General features: G+C 39.9%; 1 long non-coding RNA gene across 1 annotated transcript in view; it reads right to left on the bottom strand.

Annotated features, from left to right (window-relative positions):
* LOC109037826 (uncharacterized) overlaps positions 1 to 16,136 on the bottom strand; it is a 308,967-nt gene that overhangs the window by 201,367 nt on the left and 91,464 nt on the right. The window lies entirely within an intron of this gene.

The following is a 16,136-nucleotide window of genomic DNA, read 5'->3' as shown; positions in this document are numbered from 1 at the left end:
CCTCGAGATAATCCTTGGTTCTCAAGATGCTTGCTACGGGCCATATATACCGAACAACAGAAAATGCGTGGAGAAAGTGTCCCATGAATGTCATAATTCAGTTCCTGGAACCTCCGACGTGATGATTAATCCAATTTTGGGCATTTTTGGCGCTTCAGGACGATTTTTCTCGAATATTTGGCAACAAAGGGAAAAGGTACATGTCACATTTTTATGTATTTTTTTACGTTCCTTCCGAAATTGTACACGGTTTCTAGATTAAATTAAGTTTCACACACGTAAACTTGAAAAAACCCCTAAAAATTGGTGAAAATTGGCAACAATGGACCGTTAGGCCTTCTAAAATTCACAGGAAGCCATTTTTATGGCCAGATATGAAAAGTACGTAGAAAAATACATATAGCACACACCCATAGAGGGTGAGTAAGGTCGACTGGTCGAGAAACATTCAAAAGAGCTGCCTTCAAATATAAAAAGGCCGCTAAAATCGACATCTCGGTCAATTTTCACATCGTGGGAATCCAGGTACAACTATGATATTTTAATATGTTGTATGGATAGATAAGAGCTGTTATCTGGTACAGTATGAAAAATGTACTCCACTTTCTTGAACCTTAGACGCGGCGATTTATCGATTTTTTGCCGTTTTTGACACTTTGGGACCAATTTTCTCGGAAATTTGTCAACATAGGAAAAAAATTTACTGAACATATTTTATTCATTATTTTACGTAATTTTCAAAAATGTACACAGTTTTAGGATTAAATTGAGTTTGGAATGTGTTAAATGGAAAAAAAACCCTAAAAATGGGCCAAAAATGGCAACAATGGGCCATAAGGCCCCTTAAAATTTATCGGAGGCCTTTAAAAAGGCTAGAAACGAAAAGGACGCAAAAAAATACATAAGGATCATGTGCTGGAAGAGTGATAACAGTCGAAAAAGTCGACGAAAATAATTGTTTTTCGATTCCAGGATTTTGGGTTTGAGGCGCTGCTGCGCCCTTGCATTGGCTCCGTTCGGTCTAATATTTGGCACAGAGTCTACCTAAGACTAGTACTTTGAAAATATGAAACATTTAGCAAAATCCAGGTGGGGCCGGAAAAGGCCCAAAACGTTACTCCTCCTTTAGGAGTAAAGAAATGTGCTGTTACGTATGGTAGTGGTGAACAAAGGTCCAATAACTACTTTCTGAAGCGTAAACACTTTCCTGTGAAATTTTTACATTTTGTTGACGTACAGGCGCATTATCATATCCCTCCTTCATTCGCTATACGTAACTCCCTTGGAAGCGATGGTCGGTTCGATTTTTAGACATACGCATCCTTTATAAACCTCTTAAGAGACCTTTGAACATATTTCCTCCTTTTCAAATGACTATTGATTTGGACATACCATAGCATATCTCGGGCAAACTTAACCTTAATTTTGTCTCGTAATTCAAAAATAGGAGACATCTACAGTTAGTCCAGGCAATAGAGCTCAAAATAGGAGGTTTGAGGGAAAGTTTAGTCGAACTAGCAATTATGGGCTAACCTTATGTTTTTTGGGTCGTAGAATTCGAATTTCGACTTGCCTGACAGATCCGACCCTCCCCCCGGCCGCCATTTTGAAAAAACGACTAAAATTTACGGTTTTTCCCCATTTTTCGCTCATAACTTTTTTTCTGTTCAAAATATCGAAAATCCCGCCACTTCTGTCGAAAGACGATTAAATTTGCAAAAGATTGGTATATACATATGTACACTTAACGTGAAAATCGCGAGAGTGGGAGCGCGAAGACGGCAGCAGGAGATATCGATCTTGCGCCATTAGATACTTAACACCCTGCATCCCTGCAACCCCTTACGTGTCAGTCATATTAAACAAGCAGTTATTTCAATGTATTATTTTATTAATCCCATTACATAAATGACTGATTACGGATTTAGACAAAATCAAAAATATTTTCAAAATGTTTACATGTTTGATAAGTAAGTGAGTTAGTCCAATCGTGGGCGTTTGGCAGCTCGGTGCATCGAAGTTCTAACTTTTGGTGACGGACAGGTGGATGAGCCTGGTTCCCGTCCATAGACATCACGGACGGCGTTGATCTCCGACTCTAACACAGTATCCAGAATATGAAGCTAGAAGTCAGACGAAAAAAAAAGAAAAAGAAAGGAAAGGAAAGAAAAGAAAAGGGAAGGAAAGAAAAGGGGGGAAAGAAGGCATAGAGAAAAAAAAGGAGGTGTTTACATTTCGGGCATCTTGGAATTTTTTGATGACTTGATGACGTAGGTGGGTACAGCGTGAAGGGGACGTCGCTGTACCCAGCTGTACCCACCTACGTCATCAAGTCATCAAAAAATTCCAAGATGCCCGAAATGCAAACACCTCCTTTTTTCTCTATGGAAAGAAGGAACCTAAATTGAAGGAATATTAAAATTTTTGCATTACTAATCCCAAATAGAAAAAGCATTCTGGTTTACTGTATCAAGCAGTCTGGTGTTCATATATGGTGTGTATTTCTGATAATCCTGCAAGTGAAAAATGAGTTGTCCAGGGGCGTGCGGTTGCAGGAAAAGTGGGCTTAAATGCTCAGCATTGTGCATCAACTGCAGTGATGCATGTGAAAACATGCCTGAAATTGCTTTAGCGGACTCTGAGGAAGAGGATGAGGTTGAAGCTTATGACTTTTTCGTCGAGCCAAGTACAGAAGAAGATTTTGAAGCTGTCATGACTGAAGTTCAAGACTTTCTAGAAAGCCCACACCCAGAAATAAACAATGAACCTAAAGGTTTGTTATTTCTTTTACACTGCTCGCTTGTTATCAAAAACTTCTTGCATAGAAAAAATACCATGACAAGCTTTTTTAAACAATCAGGTGTTCGTTAGTGACATGTATTCCTGATAATCATTACCAGAAATTTCGGTGAGGATTATCAGAAATACACACCATATATGAACACCAGACTGCTAGATACAGGAAACCAGAATGCTTTTTCTATTTGGGATTAGTGATGCGAAAATTTTGATCTACCATCAGTTTAGGTTCCTTTTTTCCCCCTTTCCTTTTCTTTCCTTTCCTTTTCTTTCCTTTCCTTTTCTTTTTTTTTCGTCTGACTTCTAGCTTCATATTCTGGATACTGTGTTAGAGTCGGAGATCAACGCCGGCCGTGATGTCTATGGAGGAGAACCAGGCCCATCCATCTGTCCGTCACCAAAAGTTACAACCTCGTTGCACCGAGCTACCAAACGCCCACGATTGGACTAACTACCAATCAAACATATCCACATTTTGAAAATATTTTTGATTTTGTCTAAATCCGTAATCAGTCATTTATATAATGGGATTAATAAAATAATATATTGAAATAACTGCTTGTTTAATATGACTTACACGTAAAGGGTTGTAGGGATAAAGGGTGTAACGTCCGAGGGTCATCCAAGCTGTAAGGTTCCCTACCTTGTATCTTCCGAGCGAAACGAGACAAATCAAATCGGTAAAAAAGCACATATTAGGCATACTCTAAGCTTTAAAACGAGCTCAAGTGTTTGAGCTTGAAAATCGGTCAAAGGATTCGCGAGTAAACTTAATTTTACAGAGACAACCTCCTATCGCCGCGTGCCCACCTCCGAGGTGAGGATGCGCGGAGAGTCGATTATTGAAGACTCGGGTTATCGCCTCTATACATCACATCAACAAGGATTTTTAAAGTTTTCATTGAGTAGGCCTTACCTTACTCTTTTACGTAGTCTCCACATCTTTTTTTGACATTTCTGGTATTATTACAGCATCTTCTTGATGCCCTCCGCGTATAGGAGCTTTCGCCTTGACTCTGAAAGCAGTCATTGACAGCTATCTGTACCTCTGAATCAGTTGAAAATCGCTTCCATTGTGGAAGTTTTTCCGCTCGGGAACAAATGGACGTATTTATACGAAAGGGAACTAAGCGCCAAATTTCCAAATTTCAGTTTTTAACGGATCTGGATTCTCCATGTAATAGGCTGCTCTCACACGTAAATATGCCCCCAAAATACTAATTTCATCCCCTGGAATCAGCCCTTGAAAAATCGCAAAACAGGGAATCAGCGATTACGAATTAAATCAAAAGGAACTATGTGTAATTCCCTTTGATTTAATGCGCTAACCCGGATTCCGAATTAAATCAAAAGGCGCTATCTCCACTTGAATCACTTGATTGGCGCGCGCGCGGCGAAGCTTGGTGGAAACTTGGTGAAATTTAGTACCGGGGGTATTTTTGGAAGGGAAATTCGAATTTCGGGTCAAATTTTGAAAATTCAGAAATCCAAGATGGCGGACATGGCCTAAAATGCTATCTCGGCCCCTATCCAGCTGATCTTGGTGAAACTCGGTATCAGGGGGTATTTTCGGACGGGAAACTCGAATTTCGGGTCAAATTTTGAAAATTCAGAAATCCAAGATGGCGGACATGGCCTAAAATGCTATCTCGGCCCCTATCCAGCCGATCTTGGTGAAACTCGGTATCAGGGGGTATTTTCGGACGGGAAACTTGAATTTCGGGTCAAATTTTAAAATTTCATAAATTCGAGATGGCGGATGTGGCCTAAAATGTTATTTCCTATTTAAACGCGCATCGCCAAAAAATCCCAGATGTCGTCCCCTGAGTGACGGTCACATATCGACCGTGCGTTCCCTCTGGCTCGATCGATGTCAGTGTGCACTGACATGGACAAGGGGCTTTTAACGAGCGAACAAATTAACGAACCCATCGGAATCACTTAATTTTCATTAAAATCACTGTTAGGTACTTTATTGGAATCGGAACAGTATTTAGAAATTCATGAGTATTAAGAGCGCGCTGGAAGGATTACGTGGTAAAAAGCGTGACCGTCACCTAGGGGTTCGTCAGGCCCCATCTTGACTTCCTCGGAGACGCGAGTTTAAATGGGAGCTCAGAATACGCAACTTCGAACTTGTTTTCCGTGGGATAATAATGTTTCAAAAAATCGGAGAAAATTCCAGCGAACTGTGCGTACTCAATCCTCCAAAAAAATGCAAAAATTAAAAATTACTGAATAACCTCATTGTTAAAATTTTAAACTCCGATATGGCGGATGTGGCCTTCAACAATAGCTCAATGCCTGAATCGTTTGTGTGAAGTTCGGTATTAGGGGCTCAAAATGACAACAGAAACTGTTTTATTTAGATACGAAAATTTTAACATAGGTAATCAGCACATGAAGGGAATTCACGATCCGACGCTGCTAGGTAAACCACGCACCTCGACGAGGCGGTGTATTGTGAACGTACACGGAGAAAAAAACTTCGTGCGTGGGACCCGAAGTTATTAGGTCATATGGATCTGTGAAGTTTTCGGATTGAGCATCTGAACACTTTCGGTCCAGCTGCTGAGGTTTTGATCACACATCTGAAACTTCAGTTCTTACATCTAAAGTACTTCGGTTTTCACATCCGAAAATTTCGGTTCTCACATCCGAAAAACTTCAGTTCTCACACCTGAAGACTTCAGACGTAAGAACTGAAGTTTCAGATGTGTGATCCGAACCTCGACAGCTAGACCTAAAGTGTTCAGATGCTCAATCCGAAAACTTCAGAGATCCATATGACCCAAACTTTGGGTCCCACGCACGAGTTTTTTTCTCCGTGTAGAGTGCCATATATTTAAAGTTTACAAACGTGGAAATTTCCACATCTCATCCACATTGGCAAGATGCAGCGGGAAAGCAGATTGAGGTTAGGTAGGTATATTTGGGCTCCCACCACCTCCGGCCTTCACAACCCGGCCCGTGCGCTTTACGCAGGTTCATTGGCGGCCATTCTAGACGTGTAGTGCGTTTGTTTAAGAAATAGCTATCATTTTAAGCCACATCCGCCATCTTGGATTTCTGAATTTTCAAAATTTGACCCGAAATTCGAATTTCCCGTCCAAAAATACCCCCTGATACCAAGTTTCACCAAGATCAGCTGGATAGGGGCCGATATAGCATTTTAGGCCATGTTCGCCATCTTGGATTTCTGAATTTTCAAAATTTGACCCGAAATTCGAGTTTCCCGTCCGAAAATACCCCCTGATATCAAGTTTCACCAAGATCGGCTGGATAGGGGCCGAGATAGCATTTTAGGCCATGTCCGCCATCTTGGATTTCTGAATTTTCAAAATTTGACCCAAAATTCGAGTTTCCCGTCCAAAAATACCCCCCAGTACTAAATTTCACCAAGTTTCCACCAAGCTTCGCCGCGCGCGCGTCAATCAAGTGATTCAAGTGGAGATAGCGCCTTTTGATTTAATTCGGAATCCGGGTTAGCGCATTAAATCAAATGGACCTACGTGCAAAAATTCCCTATATCTCGCTTAATATGCATTTTTTCCTAATTTTGGCAACGTACGTAATTAGAGGAACTCTTCAGCTTTCAAACAAGCTAAAGTAAACCAAAATCGGTCCATTAGTACGGAAACGCCAATTGTTTTAGTCAAACTTGCTTTACTGAGAAGTTTGGAATTGGCGTTTAGCGCCTTTTCGCATAAATACGTCCAAATGAAAGTCACATGAAGCTAAAGTAAGAGAGTTTGAAGGATTGGGGGAAAATTTCCCTACGCAAAGCAACTGATTTGGAAGTGCAGATCGCTGTCAATGACTGGTTTTGGAGTCAAGGCGAAAGCTTCTACGCGGAAGGCATCAAGAAGCTGCTGTAATGATACCAGAAATGTCAAAAAAGATGTGGAGACTACGTCAAAAAGTAAGTAAGGCCTACTAAATGAAAACTTTAAAATTCCTTGTTGATGTGATGTATAGAGGCGATAACCCGAGTCTTCAATAATCGACTCTCCGCGCATCCTGACCCCGGAGGTGGGCACGCGGCGATAGGAGGTTGTCTCTGTAAAATTAAGTTTACTCGCGAATCCTTTGACCGATTTTCAAACACTTGAGCTCGTTTTAAAGCTTAGAGTATGCCTAATATGTGCTTCTTTACCGATTTGATTTATCTCTTTCCGCTCGGAAGATACAAGGTAGGAAACCTTACTTTTTGGATGACCCTCGTATCTAATGGCGCAAGATCGATATCTCCCGCTGCCTTCGTCGCGCTCCCATTCTCGCGATTTTCACGTTAAGTGTACATATGTATATACCAATCTCTTGCAAATTTAATCGTCTTTCGACAGAAGTGGCGGGATTTTCGATATTTTGAACAGAAAAAAAGTTATGAGCGAAAAATGGGGAAAAACCGTAAATTTTAGTCATTTTTTCAAAATGGCGGCCGGGGGGAGGGTCGGATCTGTCAGGCAAGTCGAAATTCGGATTCTACGACCCAAAAAACATAAGGTTAGCCCATAATTGCTAGTTCGACTAAACTTTCCCTCAAAAATCCTCTATTGCCTGGACTAATTGTAAGTGTAAACGCGATAAAACTGTTCGCGCAAGATTGATGTCCACATTGCATATGAAAAATGTAAGAAGCGATGCGATGGCGTGAGTCGTGAACTCGCAATACTCTGCTCTATGCTACTAGCTTGAAGCACCATTACGAATATGACGAACGCGAAAAAAATACAATATGGAAATAAAGCGAGGGAAAGGATGAGCATTTACGACGGCGCAGAGATACAACTATTCGTACTTGATGGACGTCCGTGCTGCATCTGAAAAATTGAAGGCGCGATGACGCGAAGCGTGAGCTCTCAATGCTCTGCTATATGCTGTCAATGAGGTGTCGCTCAGATTCGGGAGAAAAGTGAAAAAAGAGGCCCGAACACATCTTTCCTACCTTCGGCTGTGTTACTTACGTAGAGCTTGACGGACCATTACGAATAAGACAAACGGAAACAAACACAACATGGAAATAGAGGGAGGGGAAGGATGAGCGTTTACGACGGCGCAGAGATACAACTATTCGTACTTGATGGACGTCCGTGCTGCGTCTAAAAAATTGAAGGCGCGATGACGCGAAGCGTGAGCTCTCAATGCTCGGTTATATGCTGTCAATGAGGTGTCGTTTCGATTCGGGGAAAAAAGTTAAAAAAGAGGCCCGAAGACGTATTTTCTGTCTCCGGCTATGTTGATACTCGTTATTCTTTCCTCTTATTTCAGGTTCTTGTCTAATTCTTTCTTAGGATGGATTTGCAAACCCATGTCTTAAGCTGGTGTAAACCGCAGCACTGGCTCGATTGTTTTGGAAATAATGGTACTTGGATGCGTCTAGTGGCTTTAATTTTTTTACGTTTTACTTAATTTCAGAAGTCTGTCGGTTATTTCAATACGTTCAAATTTGCAATTTTTACTCTCTAAGATTAAACCTGAAAATAGCGTAAACTTGTGCTGCCTTGCCAAAAGTTTCTGAACCCCTTTCCTCGCAGGGGATACCCTACCAGGAAATATCACATTACGCCTCTTCAGCCAGCCAAGGGTATACGCCCTCTGATGCGGGGCAGTCCGACCCTGGGTTCGTTCAATTTGTAGGTACACTTTGCATCCTCGTTTTGAATATGTCTATCGCCCGGTAAAACAGGCATACAGAGTATTCGAAAAGTCCCCTCCCCCCCTCAAACTTTTGACCTAATTTAGGTACAGATTTGAAACCTGGAGGGTGTTCCTAGATCAAAGGGAGCTACTTTTTGACCCCCCCCCCCCCCAAAAAAAAAATCTTCGGTCGCATCCTTTGGCGGGACGCTTAAGTGTGCGAGAGATATAGAAAATCGCCTGGAGGGACGCTTGGGTGAGGAGAGAGACAGAAAACAGCCAGGCAGCTCGCCTAAGTGTGCGAGAGAGATAGAAAATAGCCAAGCGTCTCGCGTATGAGTGCGAGAGAGAAAGAAAATCGGAAGAAAGGCGGTTTTCCATGGATGTGCGTTTAAGTTGATTCGACGGTTGCCATGTTTTGTGACAGAGCGACGTGCAATATATCGCATCAGTTTGTTCCTTAATTTCAGCTACTTGTCATTTTTTTCGAATTTTGAGATCGCACTTTTTAGAGGAAAAATACCACATCTTTACTACGATGAATTTCTCTGTCAATTTTGGTACATGAATTCTTCTGTCTCCTGACAACAGAAGTGCGGTCTCAAAATTCGAAAAAATAACAAGTAGCTGAAATTATGGTAATGTAGCATCGCGTCCATGATATTGGACTCCATGCTCACCTATATGGTGTTCGGTTGCTCATCACGTCCAAGATCTTGGACTCCATGCTCACTTTAATGAGGGATAATTTTTTTAGAAAAATCGAAGTGAGCAGAGCATCCAAAATTGTGGGATGCAGGTATTCTCTGACAACACACGAGCATATGGTCCAAAAATTTATTAAGACAAGTTTTGTAAAATAAAGACGGACAAATGTGTTTTCGTAAAAGAATTGTGCACTGGTAAGGTTAGGTTAGGTTAGGTTAGGTTAGGTTAGTTCAAGTTAGATTAGATAAGAGAAGTATACGATTTTCTATCATGATGAACTTGAAAACTAAGAATGGTCTATACTTGCTATTGGACTCCATGCTCAGGCAAAGAAGTGAGAAGTTTAGCGATGAGCATGGAGTCCAAGATTTTGGACGAAATGAGCAGGCAAGTTTATCAAGGGTGAGCATTGAGTCCAATATCATGGGCGCGATGCTACATAATCCCATTTTTTGTGTCGAAGCGAGGTGCGATATATCCCATCAATTCGTTCCATTATTTCGATTATGTAGCATCGCGCCCATGATATTGGACTCCATGCTCACCCTTGATAAACTTGCCTGCTCATCTCGTCCAAAATCTCCTAGCTTCGACACAAAAAATGGCAACCGTCGAATCGCCTTAATTGCTGGCTGTGACATGCGGCAATGTTTGTCCACTCTCGTATTCCGTCCTCTTCTGTATATTCTAAATCTCAGAATTAATACGGCCGGCGCGGCGAGACGAGGTGAATGCGAGCTCAGCATCTTTCTACTTAATTTACTCAAGTCAGTTTCCCAGTGCATGTACACGTCCAGTCACCTTTTGTGTTTCAACCGTGACCTCAGGAGACATTTGTGCCCCTATTTGAATTCGTTTTACTTTTCGGATGTGTTTTTTTAAATGAGTTGATTTTCATCAAACATTGTGAAACTGAAGTTATAACCCAGAACACGAAACATTTGCGCCCTTATTTAAATTTGTTTTCCCTTGTATATGTGTTAATTTTTGTGAGATGATTCTCATCGAACGTTATAAAGTCGAAGTTTTAAGACCATCATATTTTTTAGGTATGTTTACTTTCTACCTGTTTCCACGAACATTCAAAGCTCCAATCTTGAACTGTTAATGATCATAGATATATCAGCAAACTATCTGCGTAACCCTCTATTGCATATAAATGTCGAAGGAAATTAGTCAAATCAGGCATTTTGTCAAATGCCAAGGTCGATGGTCAAATTGAATCAGTGAGAACGAAAACACACCAACTCTGTAACTCGAAAATGCTCAATTTTCATTAAAGGCTGTCAATTTTCATAAATGTCATTGAAGTTAGCGCATTTGTTCCAGCTTGTACCTTGAAAGTGTCGTTAAAAGCTTGTCCTTCGGCACCAAAAATATTTTTCTTAGGCTAACATCTTCACTCACTGTGCAGTTTTGTGTGTGTGTCTTGATTATTTTCATTTTTCGAGTTGGTGTGTTTTCGTTCTCACTGATTCAATTTTGACAGTTAACGGAATTCGAGTTCACGGGGTTTTCAATATTTTGGGAAGAATAACTCTTCAAATCCGCGAATTCTCCTTGTTCCTTCCTTTTTACATACCTTTAGTACATTGAAATGTTAAAATTTTTAAAATTCTATGTTTCATGACGTGCTGAAAATTTCATGAGAAATTTGCATTCAGGATCTTAAAATCGTTTAAAATACTATTGTGTGTTGCATATTTTTACAGATAATTCTTTTTTACCTACAGGAGCAACGAATCATTTTGTCTAAAATTAGATTAAAAAATCAACATTTCAATCTTAGTAAGAATATCTGACTATTTGCCTCAGCATTCACAAAATTCCTGATTTGACTATTTGTTTTCGGCATATACACAGATATCCATAATGAAGCTCCCAAACCATGTACTCGTACCTCGTTAGCGGCGTTTTCAAAATACGCTCCCTTTTTTTTTTTTTTTTTTTTTTTATTTTTTTTAAGGAACAAGTCAACATTATTCATTCATGTTCTCACAGTGTTTTTTCACACCGAGAGAAGAAAAGCCATAGAATTTTTAAAAAAGTATCGTTGCGCAGTGGTATCCCTGTAATTCCCAACAGATTGTTGCCCTATGAAACACAGCCTGTTACTGTGCGCGGGGCAATGCAACAAAAATTCAAGTGCGAGGCAATGAAACAACATTTTCGCATTTCCTCGCAGGATAGAAATGAAATTGTCTCACGGCCCCGCACCAAAAAATTTAGAGTTTCAGTCCCTCGCAAATTAAATTACTGACTTTTGATAAACTTAGATTCTCTCAAAGTCATCATGAAATTATCAATGAAATTTTCCGCTCCTTTAATACTTGGGCAGAGCTCCCTTTCAATGTTTGTAGGTATCATCTGAGGTTATCAAAAGTCCATATCATAATTTGGCGGGGAATAAAACTCTACATTCTTTGGTGCGGGGCTGTGAAACAAATTCATTCTAATACCCCGCATTGCGGGGCAATGCAAAGAAATGTTTTCCTTCTACCCGCGCTTTGTTTCATTGCCCCATGCTGTAAGTTTTATTGCATTGTCCCGCATGAAATACCACACTGAAAAAAAAATCTCGGTGTATTAACTAAGAAAAGGGTAAAATTATGAAGAATGCAGGGTTCTATTTGATCCCAGTTTTTTCTTGGTAAAATTACCATTTATGGAATTAGTAATTTTACCGAGGAATCTCGGTAAAATTATTGAACATTCTCGGTAATTTTACTGGACCTTGGTAAAAACGCCAATATTTTTTTTCGACTGTGGTAGTATTACCGAGATAAAATGGCAAAGTTACCGGGAATTGATTACCAATAAAAGTGGTATTCATACCTGAGAAAAATAGTAAAAATACCGGTTTTTAGGTAAGCTTACAAAATGCATGCAGATATTTTAGAAAGAGAAAATAATATTACATATCAATCGTTAAACTCACAAACCACATTTCTCGGTTTGTTACGTTGCAGACTTCCTATCAAACTTTAATCATCTATGTTACCGCGCCAGGTTAAAAAACATGATTTACGGCAACTTCAGTCTGTGGAGGTTGGCTCTGGCACAACATTTCGGCGCTGGCTTTAGATTATTTAGAGGGGTCTAATGACGATGAAAGATGAATGTGCATTTGCAGTTCACGTCATAGATTTTTTAGGCCCCAACAGAAAATCGATGGTGAACCTACCAAACCACGTATCTCGATTTTTGTCGGTTTTGAGTACTACATAAACGAGTTGTAGGAGATGTCCTTCATCTGCCATCAAAATATTATTGTCGAAACAAATCGGGAAGTTACCCAAAACTGTAGTTGAAATATCACATATCTCGGCGCTATTTCGTAAACCACATAACTCGCGCCGTCGCAAAAATATCACACACACGAAAAATCTAGGAGCCTTTAGCTGAGGCAAATCAAAATGGTTATCCGGTTCAGGTATAACAATATGGGATTCTCTTGAAAGATCATTAAGTCTTGTTGCACCAAAGAGGTGCAGAGAGTTTCAGTAAATCTTCCCTCATGGAATGGAGATGTTGCATGTGTGAGGGATTTGAGATTTGACTGCTGTTTCTTATGTAAAAGTTCGCGAGAAACACGATGGTGCCACTGGTTTTCTCTGAAATTATCTCCTAAGCTCAAAAAAAGCTCTAATTGTGAGGCCAAAATGGAGGGGATATCACACGCTATCCCGAGAGTCCACCTCTACATCAAGACAAACTCTCCATTCGAAGACAGGGAGTAAATACATTGACAGGGCTGCCACCCTATTTGGGTACTCCAAAACTGAAAACATGGCAACCCTGCTAATGTATTTGCTCCCTATCTGTGCATGGAGAGTTTGTTTTGATGTAGAGATGGGCTCTCAGAATAGCGTGAGATATCCCCTCCATTTTGGCCTCAACTTGAGAGCTTTTTTTTGAGCTTGGGAGTTGATTTCATAGAAAACCAGTGGCCCCATCGTGTTTCTTGCGAACTTTTACGTAAAAATCAACAGTCAAATCGCAAATCCCTCACACATGCAACATCTCCATTGGCGTTCCTCCATTTTCACCAAAAATCTCGCCCTCACGAACCGCGCCAATCGCGCTCATCGACGCGCGTGGTTTGGAATTATGCGCTTTTACGCTAAATCTTTTAACTTTGAGAAACCTTTATTTAACGTAAGTAATGTATGAATGCAAAGCACACATTAAATATACTCCACTAAAGGCTACGAGGTGAGCAAGGCAGCCTCAGGCCATAGGTCTGGTTGAGGCGTAGAGAAAAAAAGGAGGTGTTTGCATTTCGGGCATCTTGGAATTTTTTGATGATTTGATGACGTAGGTCGGTACTGCGACGTTTAGCGTGAAGGGGACGTCGCTGTACCGACCTACGTCATCAAATCATCAAAAAATTCCAAGATGCCCGAAATGCAAACACCTCCTTTTTTTCCTCTATGTGGTAGAGGCAGTGACAGGTAGATGCGTGTCAGATGTCAGCAAGTATAACGAATAATACAAGTAATGCGGACATGATGTATTATCGATGTTGCATACCATTGTATTGGAAGGCGACTCGTTCACCGGGAAAAGACAATTTAACTCCATTATTAGGAGTATTAGGAAAATCATTTAAGAAGGTAACCTGCTACCTATTAATTCTTACAGAACGGGTTACCTAATTTAACATCCCTGGTAAAAATTGGCGATAGGAGCTTCGTTTCAAAATACCATATGAGTTCTTATAGCCGACTAAAGAAGGCTATTGAAAATCATATAGCTGGCTGTAGAAAGTGGAGCAAATCATATAGTCGGGCTATACGAAGCTATGAAAAAGTATACAGTCGGGCTATAGTTCCTATGGCCGGGCTTTACACTTTATCGCCATTGGCTATAAAAGGCTATAAGAAATTGTGTAGAAATTCGTTTGCTTTGGAAATCATTAAGTTTGATACGGAACTACTTTTATACTTACAAAACACACATTATATTTTCCTTTAAGACAATTTTTTTTAATCAATTAAAATGAGAATAGTCCATACAGAGTGAGCAAACATTTCAAAATCATGACTTGAAAAACGCGGACTCCGCGAGATTAAATATTACAGCCTAACACAAAGTGGAGCGGCGACGCACTGGCGCCTACAAACCTAACAGGGATACTTCACGCATTGCGCAATGCGTGAAGTATCCCTGTTAGGTTTGTAGGCGCCAATGCGCGTTTCGCGCACTCTGCCCGCCTCGCCTCGCCGCAGCGGGCCACGGCGTCTGAAGTAACTATTTCACACCAGAGGTATAGCACAGTATCAGAAGAAATTGAAGTTCTCCAACATAATAAGAATGACAGGCATCCTTTAAAAGTACGAAACTTTCCTCGCAAAATAAATCAAGATACTGCGGCACAAAAAGAGAGAGGTAGTCAAAAAACTAAGTCCTAGTATCCGTATTTAGTAACGTTTAGCATAAACTTTATCGTCTGGCTGTTGCTTAATCGCCATCGGCTATAAAAGGCTATAAGAAATTGTACATACAACCGGCTACAGAAGCTATTGGAAATCTTACAGCCGGCTTTATGTCTATAGTATCCTTCCAAAAAAACAAAAATATGATTTTTGTACAAAATTTCGGCCCAATCCAAAAAATGTCACTAATTACCAAAAACAAAAAAAAAAACAAAAAAAAAAACCAGGCACCCAAAAAATATGATGGCAGTACCGTTTGGATTCATCATATAAAAGGAAATGATATCAAAACGGCCCAATTTTCTCTTTCATGCCCATGCAATATACCAAACACCCCAACTTTTTTCACAAAAAAAAAAAATAAATAAATAAATACCTATAAGGTATGATGACCTGAACACGTTTATTGGATCCATCGCTTTAAAGGAGTATGATATCAAATCGGCCCAACTTCTCTGAAATATGCCCATCTCGGATCAATAATTTTTTTGAGACCTTCCGACTCATCGCTGAGGAGACACTGATCATTACTTGACCCTTAGTATATGTCCTTGTTTAGATGTCAAAGAGTTCCTTATGAGAACTGTAATGAATTTTTTTTCTTTGAAGAGATAAAATCAAAAAATCGTCATAAAATTGAAAAAAAAATTCGAAGAAAAAAAAAGGAATGGGCCGGCCGGCCGTACATACAAGTGGTAGATAATATAGGGTGATTATCGTCTCTCTTTCACATATACATGAACAAGTATCATCGTCAAAAGGAGGATCAGTCCTTCTTGAAATCGTCATTGAAAGATAGACTGAAAGATATTCACACATGAGTGAACAACTTAACAACTTTCAAGCAATGCCATATTCTTTGTTTGTTTCTGATAGAAGGCCTTACAAACTACTGAACCTTGGCGTATTATTGCGAATATTATGTGCCTCCTACTTACAATGCTTCTTTCTTAGCAACTTCATGGATGTTGGCAAGACCGGGTCGGTCACCCATGCCAAAATGTTGGGGCATACCAATGTATCTACATTTCCCCCTTTTTTTTTGTACGTGCCGGCCGGCCCATTCCTTTTTTTTTCTTCGAATTCTTTTTTCAATTTTATGACGATTTTTTTATTTTATCTCTTCAAAGAAAAAAAATTCATTACAGTTCTCATAAAGAACTCTTTGACATCTAAACAAGGACATATACTAAGGGTCAAGTAATGATCAGTGTCTCCTCAGCGATGAGTCGGAAGGTCTCAAAAAAATTATTGATCCGAGATGGGCATATTTCAGAGAAGTTGGGCCGATTTGATATCATACTCCTTTAAAGCGATGGATCCAATAAACGTGTTCAGGTCATCATACCTTATAGGTATTTATTTATTTATTTATTTATTTATTTTTTTTTTGTGAAAAAAGTTGGGGTGTTTGGTATATTGCATGGGCATGAAAGAGAAAATTGGGCCGTTTTGATATCATTTCCTTTTATATGATGAATCCAAACGGTACTGCCATCATATTTTTTGGGTGCCTGGTTTTTTTTTTTGGTTTTTTTTTTTGTTTTTGGT

The sequence above is a fragment of the Bemisia tabaci genome, unplaced genomic scaffold (assembly GCF_918797505.1).
Source record: "Bemisia tabaci unplaced genomic scaffold, PGI_BMITA_v3".
NCBI classification, from domain to species: domain Eukaryota; kingdom Metazoa; phylum Arthropoda; class Insecta; order Hemiptera; family Aleyrodidae; genus Bemisia; species Bemisia tabaci.
This window is presented reverse-complemented; position numbering and strand designations above follow the sequence as displayed.